Genomic DNA, 11786 nt, shown 5'->3' with positions numbered 1-11786 from the left:
GTGAGCCACTTGCAGTTCCTCATAATGTTTGTGGAGGTCTTTCTTCTTCTTATCTCTGGTGGTATCTCTCACCTGAGCGGCAATATTTGCAGTGCTGAGAGTGTTAGAATCACAGTATGCTTTCAGCCTCTCCAGTTCTTTGTTTGTCTCTTTTCCCTGGTTGATAAACATTTCTTTCAGGGTCTTCTGTCTTTTCAACTCTTCCCTTGTCTCGTCCAGCTGCTTCCTAAGTTTTTTCAGCTCTTCAGTTTCTTGACGAGGTGCAGAGCGCTCCATCGAGGGGTTTTGATGACTGTTGGACGAACTGTCTGTGAAGCTCTGTCCACGTGTCCTGCGGAACTCTCTTGTTTTCCTCACTTGTTGCATTTTCTCTGTCTGTTGTAAACACTTTGTTTCCAGTTAACAGATGTGTAACAGATTCTGTAACAGTGTTTGCTCGGGAAGATGTGGCACGTTTTCACAGTGGTCACCTGTTGAAAAGTTTGAAATGATCTGAAGAGCTGCTCCTTATATAGGGACCATAGAATGGAATTTCCTTTGATCCTTTGATTCCTTTCATTCACGAAGGTTCTAGGCTATTTGGCTTTGATCTATACAGTTCCATTTCATTTTTCCTCCACATGTTTTTAATTGAAATCACAATCTGTAGTTTTAATGTAATCAAAATGGCCGCCCCACTAAAAATATTCAAATCAGGGTTTAAGTTGGTTGTTACTGACTTCAGACTGAGTGACACTGAGCTGTGTTACACCAAAACTAGGCTAGGCTCAACTTAACGTAGCAGGAATATTTTTACTAATTTGGCAAGTGAAGCCAAATTATTTTGATTGCCCCTGTGGCTGGCTCCATTGTAGGTCATAAACCCCTCCCTCTCCATTTTAACAGAGAGGATACAGACCAAAGTACACGTCCATTTGTCTGCTCCCGAACGGACATGCCCAAAACAACTTTCCAGGGCAGGGGTGTCCAAACTTTTTGCAAAGAGGGCGAGATTTGATAAAGTGAAGATGCACCAGGGGCCAATAGTTCCGCCTGCCTTTTTTTTTAACTACAAATATAATACAATACAATATAAGACAATTTTCATTGTTACAATAATCTTTATTTTTCAAATGGCATTTTAACCAAATATAAGCCACTTAGGTAGACATGAACAACTCTTAAAACACAATTCTGCATTCATATCTGGAGAGTCAGATAACATTGAACAAACTGTATGGAATACCTTAAATTTCCATGAGTTTTTTAAGAAAATTTAAAAATACAGGTATGTACATGTGTAAAAAACCAATATATACATTGTATATATAAAGTGAGTGAGTGTGTCCGTCACAGTGCTGAGTTTAGCAGTTTGATGGCGACAGGCAGGAATGATTTCCTGTGTCGCTGTGTGGTGCATCGTGGCAGTAAGAGTCTCTGACTGAACAAGTTCCTGCTGATCAGCACATTGTGGAGAGGGTGAGAGGGAAAGTCCAGTATAGTCCTTATTTTGGACAACATCCTCCTCTCAGACACCACTGTCAGAGAGTCCAGTTCCTCTCCCACAACATGGCTGGCCTTCTTGATGATTCTATTGAGTCTGTTGGTGTCCCTCACCCTCAGGCAGCTGCCCCAGCAGGCAACAGCATATGTGATGGCACTGGACACCACCGACTCATAGAACATCCTCAGCATCGTCCTGCAGATGTTGAAGGACCTCAGCCGCCTCAGAAAGTAGAGGCGGCTCTGGCCCTTTCTGTAGACCATGTCCACGTTCTTGCACCAGTCCAGTTTGTGGTCCAAGTACACCCCCAGGTATTTGTACTCCTCCACCACCTCCACAGTGGCCCCTTTGATGTTGATAGGGGTCACTGTAGCCTTAGTCCTCCTCAGGTCCACCACCAGTTCCTTGGTCTTTGTCACATTGAGCTGTAGGTGGTTTTTCCCGCTCCTTGTGACAAAGTTGTCCACTGCCGTCCTGTACTCTCTCTCATCCCCCCCCAGTAATACACCCAACAACTGCAGAGTCATCAGAAAATTTCTGAAGATGGCAGGTCTCTGTGCAGTGCTTAAAGTCTGTGGTGTAGATCGTGAAGGGGAAGGGAGAGAGGACAGTCCTCTGTGGAACCCCAGTGTTGCAGAGTCGGCCTGATGGTGTCAAATGCACTCGAGAAATCAAAGAACGTGATTCTCACAGTGCTTGCCGGCTTGTCCAGGTGGGTGTAGAAAGTGTGTTTCTGGCTTTTCACTGTTAATAATGACAGATGTTACCCTTCATAACACCCAATTTCAGATTGATCAAGAAACAGATAACTTGCTGAATAATCTGGATCTGGATTTCAGTAAAGAGGCCAGGTCTGGTTTGATGGCAGTGGTTGAGATGCGTAAAATATCACGTAAGCGGGAGTCACTTAGTCTTGACCTCAATCAGTTCTTGCTCAAGTTCATGACAGAGAATGTCTGCTCACACAAATATGTGCATCCGAATAAGCTCAGGATTTCTCTGGGAAAATGTTTGCATTTCTGGAAACCTGCCTTTATCCCGTTGCCAGTAAAAGTCAACAAGATAAAGCTGCTGGTGTTTGCTGCACAACTCATTGTCACACTGCAGCTCAACGAGCTCCAGCTACAGTTGTGGACGAGCATCATTAGGCTCCACGGAGAAGGCAACATTTTTCAACTTTTCAATAACTGCAAAATCCTGAAGGCGTTGGTTAAATTCCACTGAAAGAGATGCGATCCCTGTTGCGTAACTCTTCATTTGCGCACCAATGTTGTCCTGTGGGGAAACTGTCAATGACCTCTTTCAAAGTTGGGTGCGCGGTGCAGGACTCTGTTTGGGATAAGTGTCTTTGGAAAAGCTGCAGCTTGGCAAAGGCCTTGATATGAGCGTACAGCTGGCTCACCACTGCATCTTGTCCTGGAAGATTAACATTCAGCACATTCACATGCTTCGTTATGTCAAACAAAAAAGCCAAATCTGCCAACCATACAGGATCGGACAGTTCTTCCATCGGTTGCCCCTTTTCACCCAAAAAATGTCCAGTTTCCTCTCTGAGAGAAAAAAATCGCTGCATTTGCACCCCCAACTTAGCCACCTCACATCGTGATATATTGCATCTCTGTATTCAGCCTGGATGTCAATCAAGAACTGCTGAAACTGTTGGTGGTATAGAGCTTTGGTAAAGCACCAGCCTCACCCCCTCACCTGGTGAAGAGTCCCTCAGCGTGACCCCAGCAGAAGTGAGGAGGACCCTCCAGAGGATAAACCCACACAAAGCTGCAGGTCCCGATAACATCCCGGGGCGGGTGCTGAAGGGCTGTGCACATCAGCTCACAGAGGCACTGACGGACATCTTCAACACCTCTCTCCAACAGGCGACGGTCCCCACCTGTCTGAAGACCGCCACAATCATCCCCATTCCCAAGACCTCCACAGTGACGAGCCTGAATGACTATCGGCCAGTAGCCCTCACTCTGATTATCATGAAGTGCTTTCCTGACGGACAGGCCGCAAACAGTGAAGATCCATGATATCACCCTCAGCACCGGCTCTCCCCAGGGCTGTGCGCTGAGCCCACTCCTGTTCACCCTGCTACTCATTTCATTTGCACTACTCCGTCATTTGCACAATACCGCAGTACTGTTTAGATAGCTTTATTCTGATTGTTTCTATCTTTTATTCTGATTGTCTTTTTTATATTTATATAGTGTTGTTTATATTTATTTGCATTAGGCATTTTGTTAGGTAATTGGGCTTATACCGGGACCGGGGAAACTAATTTCGTCCCACCTCATGTTTCTACATGTGTGAAATGACAATAAAGCTCCTTGAATCCTTGAATCCTTTGGAGCGAATAGAATCGATTGCCTTTATCGATGGTTTCATATCATGATCAAATTTGAGATGTTTGAGATGCCTGCTAGTGAATTATACAGTGAAGTTTAATAGTCTTACCTCCTTCTTTGCTAACATTATTGCAGGAAAAAGTCAGGGGCTCAGCCCTAACCCTGAAAAATAGCCCCATAAAGAGGTGTGTCTGGATATTTTTGTCTATATACTGTATACGCTTTCAAGGTCATTTTCAGGTAATCAGTTTAATTTCTAAATTTAATTGGTTATTTTTGATTAGATATTAGTTCTGAAACTGTCACTGTTTATTTTCTATGCTGTGAGCCAGTATGCCTGCTCTGGGTAACAACCATTTGGTAGGTCTAAATTGCACCAATGCACACATAGCTGCTTGTGTTTCACTTTATTGATCCCTTTGAGACGACTCCCTCAGGGAAACTGAATACAGGCAGACCGTCACGGACAGGATTCGAACCTGCGCGGGGAAACCCCATTGGATTTCAAGTCCAACGCCTTAACCTCTCGGCCACCGTGACAACAAGTACAGCTGTACCTTAGTTCAGTTTCACTGAGCTTCCAGCATGACCTTGATCTATTTTTATTTTATTTTATTTTATATGCACATATGTGCATGTGTGTGTTGTGTGTGTGTGTGTGTGTGTGTGTTTTTTTTTTTAAAATCCATTTATCAACCATTTTTCTGGAAGATTTTGGATTTGTGGGAGGAACCCGGAGCACCCGGGGAAAACCCTACTGTCAGTCCCTATGTTAAACAGAACCCTTTCACTGTAGACATTTTGTCTTGTCACGCTATGACAAGCCAAAATATCTTCTGTGGAAAGGGTCCAAAGAATGGCACTGTTTGGTTTTATTTTGGTGTTGGTGGATGATGGTGTTTCTGGCAGTCCTAGTTCTTATTTTTTCCACTTTTGTGGTTTCCTCAAGCCGAGAAGGTGACGTGTTCTTTTCCAGAAGGAAGGCGTCTTTGGTTGGGGAGTCTCCTCGGAGATCTCAGCCTCCTCCTGGTGTTCAAGGTCTGGTGCATCAGAGGTGGACGCCTGTTGATTGTTTGGCGGCTCCTCAGGGACTTCGGCTTCTTTCGGTGTGTCCACTGCAGGTGAATGGCAGGGCTCATCCTCACAATTCTCCTCCTGCGTGGTCATAGTTCTTGGAGGCGGGTCTGTTGGAGACTGATGTTCAAGGTCTGATGCATCGTAGGTGGATGCCTGTTGATTGTTCTGCAGCTCCTCAGGAACTTCATCTTCTTTTGGTGTGTCCACAGCAGGTGCAGGGTGGGGTTCATCCTCATGCTCCTCCTCCTGCTTGGCCATATTTCTTGGAGGCGGGTCGTCTGTTCTCTCGGCCTCGAGAGTGGAAGGGTTTGGGTTGTGTGAGATCTGGTCATTGAGCTTAGCTTTCAGCTTCTCCAGCTCTCTCGCATAAGGACTCTCTGTCTGCAACATGTCGTCGGTCTCCTCCACCATCTTTTGACAGAAGGCAGCCTTCAGCTGGTTGATTGTTTTCCTACTTTGTGAAAGGCTTTCTGTGTGTGCCTCAATTTCTCTGTCAAGCTGGCACTGAAGGGTGTCAGCTTGCTGTCTGGCAGTGAGAACATCTGTTTCATACCTCTGGCTGATCTCATGGTATAAAACACTGATCTTCTCCAGTTCTTCTTGGAGATGCTTGTTTTTCTCCTCCTGCCCCTGGAGCTCAGCTGAGGATGTCTCCTGGGCGTGCACGTGTGCTGCTTGCAGCTCCTCATATTCTTTTTGCAAAACTGTCTTCTGTTGGCTCTCCTTCTCAAGCTCACGCTGGAGGGTGTCAGCTTGCTGTCTGGCAGTGAGAACATCTGTTTCATACCTCTGGCTGATCTCATGGTATAAAACACTGATCTTCTCCAGTTCTTCTTGGAGATGCTTGTTTTTCTCCTCCTGCCCCTGGAGCTCAGCTGAGGATGTCTCCTGGGCGTGCACGTGTGCTGCTTGCAGCTCCTCATATTCTTTTTGCAAAACTGTCTTCTGTTGGCTCTCCTTCTCAAGGTCACGCTGGAGGGTGTCAGCTTGCTGTCTGGCAGTGAGAACATCGGTTTCATACCTCTGGCTGATCTCATGGTATAAAACACTGATCTTCTCCAGTTCTTCTTGGAGATGCTTGTTTTTCTCCTTCTGCTCCTGAAGCTCAGCTGAGGACGTCACCTCAGCTTCATACCTTAGCTGTTCCTCCTGATATGAAACTTTCATTCTGTCCAGTTCTTGCTGGAGAAGTGTTTTGTTTTCCTTCTCCACCTGGAGCTGAGCAGTGAGTGTCTCCTTGCTGTGTCTGTGTGTCTCTTGGAGCTCCTCATAGGACTTTTGAAGGATCATCCTTTGCTGGGATTCCTTCTCCAGTTCACACTGAAGGGTGTCAGCCCGCTCCTTGGCCTTGTTGGCTTCATTTTGAAACATTCTGTTGAGGTCATTGTGCATAGCGTTGGTTGTGTCCAGTTTTGCTTGGAGAGACTGGTTCTTCTCCTTCTCTGCCTGGAGCTCAGCTGTGAACTTCTCGTGGCTGATAATGTGAGCCACTTGCAGTTCCTCATAATGTTTGTGGAGGTCTTTCTTCTTCTTATCTCTGGTGGTATCTCTCACCTGAGCGGCAATATTTGCAGTGCTGAGAGTGTTAGAATCACAGTATGCTTTCAGCCTCTCCAGTTCTTTGTTTGTCTCTTTTCCCTGGTTGATAAACATTTCTTTCAGGGTCTTCTGTCTTTTCAACTCTTCCCTTGTCTCGTCCAGCTGCTTCCTAAGTTCTTTCAGCTCTTCAGTTACTTGACGAGGTGCAGAGCGCTCCATCGAGGGGTTTTGATGACTGTTGGACGAACTGTCTGTGAAGCTCGGTCCACGTGTCCTGCGGAACTCTCTTGTTTTCCTCACTTGTTGCATTTTCTCTGTCTGTTGTAAACACTTGTTTCCAGTTAACAGATGTGTAACAGATTCTGTAACAGTGTTTGCTCGGGAAGATGTGGCACGTTTTCACAGTGGTCACCTGTTGAAAAGTTTGAAATGATCTGAAGAGCTGCTCCTTATATAGGGACCATAGAATGGAATTTCCTTTGATCCTTTGATTCCTTTCATTCACGAAGGTTCTAGGCTATTTGGCTTTGATCTATACAGTTCCATTCCATTTTTCCTCCACATGTTTTTAATTGAAATCACAATCTGTAGTTTTAATGTAATCAAAATGGCCGCCCCACTAAAAATATTCAAATCAGGGTTTAAGTTGGTTGTTACTGACTTCAGACTGAGTGACACTGAGCTGTGTTACACCAAAACTAGGCTAGGCTCAACTTAACGTAGCAGGAATATTTTTACTAATTTGGCAAGTGAAGCCAAATTATTTTGATTGCCCCTGTGGCTGGCTCCATTGTAGGTCATAAACCCCTCCCTCTCCATTTTAACAGAGAGGATACAGACCAAAGTACACGTCCATTTGTCTGCTCCCGAACGGACATGCCCAAAACAACTTTCCAGGGCAGGGGTGTCCAAACTTTTTGCAAAGAGGGCGAGATTTGATAAAGTGAAGATGCACCAGGGGCCAATAGTTCCGCCTGACATTTTTTTTAACTACAAATATAATACAATACAATATAAGACAATTTTCATTGTTACAATAATCTTTATTTTTCAAATGGCATTTTAACCAAATATAAGCCACTTAGGTAGACATGAACAACTCTTAAAACACAATTCTGCATTCATATCTGGAGAGTCAGATAACATTGAACAAACTGTATGGAATACCTTAAATTTCCATGAGTTTTTTAAGAAAATTTAAAAATACAGGTATGTACATGTGTAAAAAAACCAATATATACATTGTATATATAAAGTGAGTGAGTGTGTCCGTCACAGTGCTGAGTTTAGCAGTTTGATGGCGACAGGCAGGAATGATTTCCTGTGTCGCTGTGTGGTGCATCGTGGCAGTAAGAGTCTCTGACTGAACAAGTTCCTGCTGATCAGCACATTGTGGAGAGGGTGAGAGGGAAAGTCCAGTATAGTCCTTATTTTGGACAACATCCTCCTCTCAGACACCACTGTCAGAGAGTCCAGTTCCTCTCCCACAACATGGCTGGCCTTCTTGATGATTCTATTGAGTCTGTTGGTGTCCCTCACCCTCAGGCAGCTGCCCCAGCAGGCAACAGCATATGTGATGGCACTGGACACCACCGACTCATAGAACATCCTCAGCATCGTCCTGCAGATGTTGAAGGACCTCAGCCGCCTCAGAAAGTAGAGGCGGCTCTGGCCCTTTCTGTAGACCATGTCCACGTTCTTGCACCAGTCCAGTTTGTGGTCCAAGTACACCCCCAGGTATTTGTACTCCTCCACCACCTCCACAGTGGCCCCTTTGATGTTGATAGGGGTCACTGTAGCCTTAGTCCTCCTCAGGTCCACCACCAGTTCCTTGGTCTTTGTCACATTGAGCTGTAGGTGGTTTTTCCCGCTCCTTGTGACAAAGTTGTCCACTGCCGTCCTGTACTCTCTCTCATCCCCCCCCAGTAATACACCCAACAACTGCAGAGTCATCAGAAATTTCTGAAGATGGCAGGTCTCTGTGCAGTGCTTAAAGTCTGTGGTGTAGATCGTGAAGGGGAAGGGAGAGAGGACAGTCCTCTGTGGAACCCCAGTGTTGCAGAGTCGGCCTGATGGTGTCAAACGCACTCGAGAAATCAAAGAACGTGATTCTCACAGTGCTTGCCGGCTTGTCCAGGTGGGTGTAGAAAGTGTGTTTCTGGCTTTTCACTGTTAATAATGACAGATGTTACCCTTCATAACACCCAATTTCAGATTGATCAAGAAACAGATAACTTGCTGACAATAATCTGGATCTGGATTTCAGTAAAGAGGCCAGGTCTGGTTTGATGGCAGTGGTTGAGATGCGTAAAATATCATGTAAGCGGGAGTCACTTAGTCTTGACCTCAATCAGTTCTTGCTCAAGTTCATGACAGAGAATGTCTGCTCACACAAATATGTGCATCCGAATAAGCTCAGGATTTCTCTGGGAAAATGTTTGCATTTCTGGAAACCTGCCTTTATCCCGTTGCCAGTAAAAGTCAACAAGATAAAGCTGCTGTGTTTGCTGCACAACTCATTGTCACACTGCAGCTCAACGAGCTCCAGCTACAGTTGTGGACGAGCATCATTAGGCTCCACGGAGAAGGCAACATTTTTCAACTTTTCAATAACTGCAAAATCCTGAAGGCGTTGGTTAAATTCCACTGAAAGAGATGCGATCCCTGTTGCGTAACTCTTCATTTGCGCACCAATGTTGTCCTGTGGGGAAACTGTCAATGACCTCTTTCAAAGTTGGGTGCGCGGTGCAGGACTCTGTTTGGGATAAGTGTCTTTGGAAAAGCTGCAGCTTGGCAAAGGCCTTGATATGAGCGTACAGCTGGCTCACCACTGCATCTTGTCCTGGAAGATTAACATTCAGCACATTCACATGCTTCGTTATGTCAAACAAAAAAGCCAAATCTGCCAACCATACAGGATCGGACAGTTCTTCCATCGGTTGCCCCTTTTCACCCAAAAAATGTCCAGTTTCCTCTCTGAGAGAAAAAAATCACTGCATTTGCACCCCCAACTTAGCCACCTCACATCGTGATATATTGCATCTCTGTATTCAGCCTGGATGTCAATCAAGAACTGCTGAAACTGTTGGTGGTATAGAGCTTTGGTAAAGCACCAGCCTCACCCCCTCACCTGGTGAAGAGTCCCTCAGCGTGACCCCAGCAGAAGTGAGGAGGACCCTCCAGAGGATAAACCCACACAAAGCTGCAGGTCCCGATAACATCCCGGGGCGGGTGCTGAAGGGCTGTGCACATCAGCCCACAGAGGCACTGACGGACATCTTCAACACCTCTCTCCAACAGGCGACGGTCCCCACCTGTCTGAAGACCGCCACAATCATCCCCATTCCCAAGACCTCCACAGTGACGAGCCTGAATGACTATCGGCCAGTAGCCCTCACTCTGATTATCATGAAGTGCTTTCCTGACGGACAGGCCGCAAACAGTGAAGATCCATGATATCACCCTCAGCACCGGCTCTCCCCAGGGCTGTGCGCTGAGCCCACTCCTGTTCACCCTGCTACTCATTTCATTTGCACTACTCCGCCATTTGCACAATACCGCAGTACTGTTTAGATAGCTTTATTCTGATTGTTTCTATCTTTTATTCTGATTGTCTTTTTTATATTTATATAGTGTTGTTTATATTTATTTGCATTAGGCATTTTGTTAGGTAATTGGGCTTATACCGGGACCGGGGAAACTAATTTCGTCCCACCTCATGTTTCTACATGTGTGAAATGACAATAAAGCTCCTTGAATCCTTGAATCCTTTGGAGCGAATAGAATCGATTGCCTTTATCGATGGTTTCATATCATGATCAAATTTGAGATGTTTGAGATGCCTGCTAGTGAATTATACAGTGAAGTTTAATAGTCTTACCTCCTTCTTTGCTAACATTATTGCAGGAAAAAGTCAGGGGCTCAGCCCTAACCCTGAAAAATAGCCCCATAAAGAGGTGTGTCTGGATATTTTTGTCTATATACTGTATACGCTTTCAAGGTCATTTTCAGGTAATCAGTTTAATTTCTAAATTTAATTGGTTATTTTTGATTAGATATTAGTTCTGAAACTGTCACTGTTTATTTTCTATGCTGTGAGCCAGTATGCCTGCTCTGGGTAACAACCATTTGGTAGGTCTAAATTGCACCAATGCACACATAGCTGCTTGTGTTTCACTTTATTGATCCCTTTGAGACGACTCCCTCAGGGAAACTGAATACAGGCAGACCGTCACGGACAGGATTCGAACCTGCGCGGGGAAACCCCATTGGATTTCAAGTCCAACGCCTTAACCTCTCGGCCACCGTGACAACAAGTACAGCTGTACCTTAGTTCAGTTTCACTGAGCTTCCAGCATGACCTTGATCTATTTTTATTTTATTTTATTTTATATGCACATATGTGCATGTGTGTGTTGTGTGTGTGTGTGTGTGTGTGTGTGTTTTTTTTTTAAATCCATTTATCAACCATTTTTCTGGAAGATTTTGGATTTGTGGGAGGAACCCGGAGCACCCGGGGAAAACCCTACTGTCAGTCCCTATGTTAAACAGAACCCTTTCACTGTAGACATTTTGTCTTGTCACGCTATGACAAGCCAAAATATCTTCTGTGGAAAGGGTCCAAAGAATGGCACTGTTTGGTTTTATTTTGGTGTTGGTGGATGATGGTGTTTCTGGCAGTCCTAGTTCTTATTTTTCCACTTTTGTGGTTTCCTCAAGCCGAGAAGGTGACGTGTTCTTTTCCAGAAGGAAGGCGTCTTTGGTTGGGGAGTCTCCTCGGAGATCTCAGCCTCCTCCTGGTGTTCAAGGTCTGGTGCATCAGAGGTGGACGCCTGTTGATTGTTTGGCGGCTCCTCAGGGACTTCGGCTTCTTTCGGTGTGTCCACTGCAGGTGAATGGCAGGGCTCATCCTCACAATTCTCCTCCTGCGTGGTCATAGTTCTTGGAGGCGGGTCTGTTGGAGACTGATGTTCAAGGTCTGATGCATCGTAGGTGGATGCCTGTTGATTGTTCTGCAGCTCCTCAGGAACTTCATCTTCTTTTGGTGTGTCCACAGCAGGTGCAGGGTGGGGTTCATCCTCATGCTCCTCCTCCTGCTTGGCCATATTTCTTGGAGGCGGGTCGTCTGTTCTCTCGGCCTCGAGAGTGGAAGGGTTTGGGTTGTGTGAGATCTGGTCATTGAGCTTAGCTTTCAGCTTCTCCAGCTCTCTCGCATAAGGACTCTCTGTCTGCAACATGTCGTCGGTCTCCTCCACCATCTTTTGACAGAAGGCAGCCTTCAGCTGGTTGATTGTTTTCCTACTTTGTGAAAGGCTTTCTGTGTGTGCCTCAATTTCTCTGTC

General features: G+C 45.4%; 2 non-coding genes across 2 annotated transcripts; both read right to left on the bottom strand.

Annotated features, from left to right (window-relative positions):
• Window positions 1-4286: 4286 nt before the first annotated feature.
• On the bottom strand, window positions 4287-4368 carry trnas-uga. The gene has a single exon. It is a non-coding gene; the product is annotated as a tRNA-Ser (tRNA).
• A 6305-nt stretch (window positions 4369-10673) lies between these two features.
• trnas-uga lies at window positions 10674-10755 on the bottom strand. Its single transcript has one exon. It is a non-coding gene; the product is annotated as a tRNA-Ser (tRNA).
• Between the last annotated feature and the right edge of the window lie 1031 nt (window positions 10756-11786).

Source organism: Scatophagus argus, chromosome 8 (assembly GCF_020382885.2).
Source record: "Scatophagus argus isolate fScaArg1 chromosome 8, fScaArg1.pri, whole genome shotgun sequence".
Classification (NCBI taxonomy): domain Eukaryota; kingdom Metazoa; phylum Chordata; class Actinopteri; family Scatophagidae; genus Scatophagus; species Scatophagus argus.
Note: the sequence above shows the minus strand (reverse complement) of the source record. Positions and strands in the feature narration are given on the sequence as shown.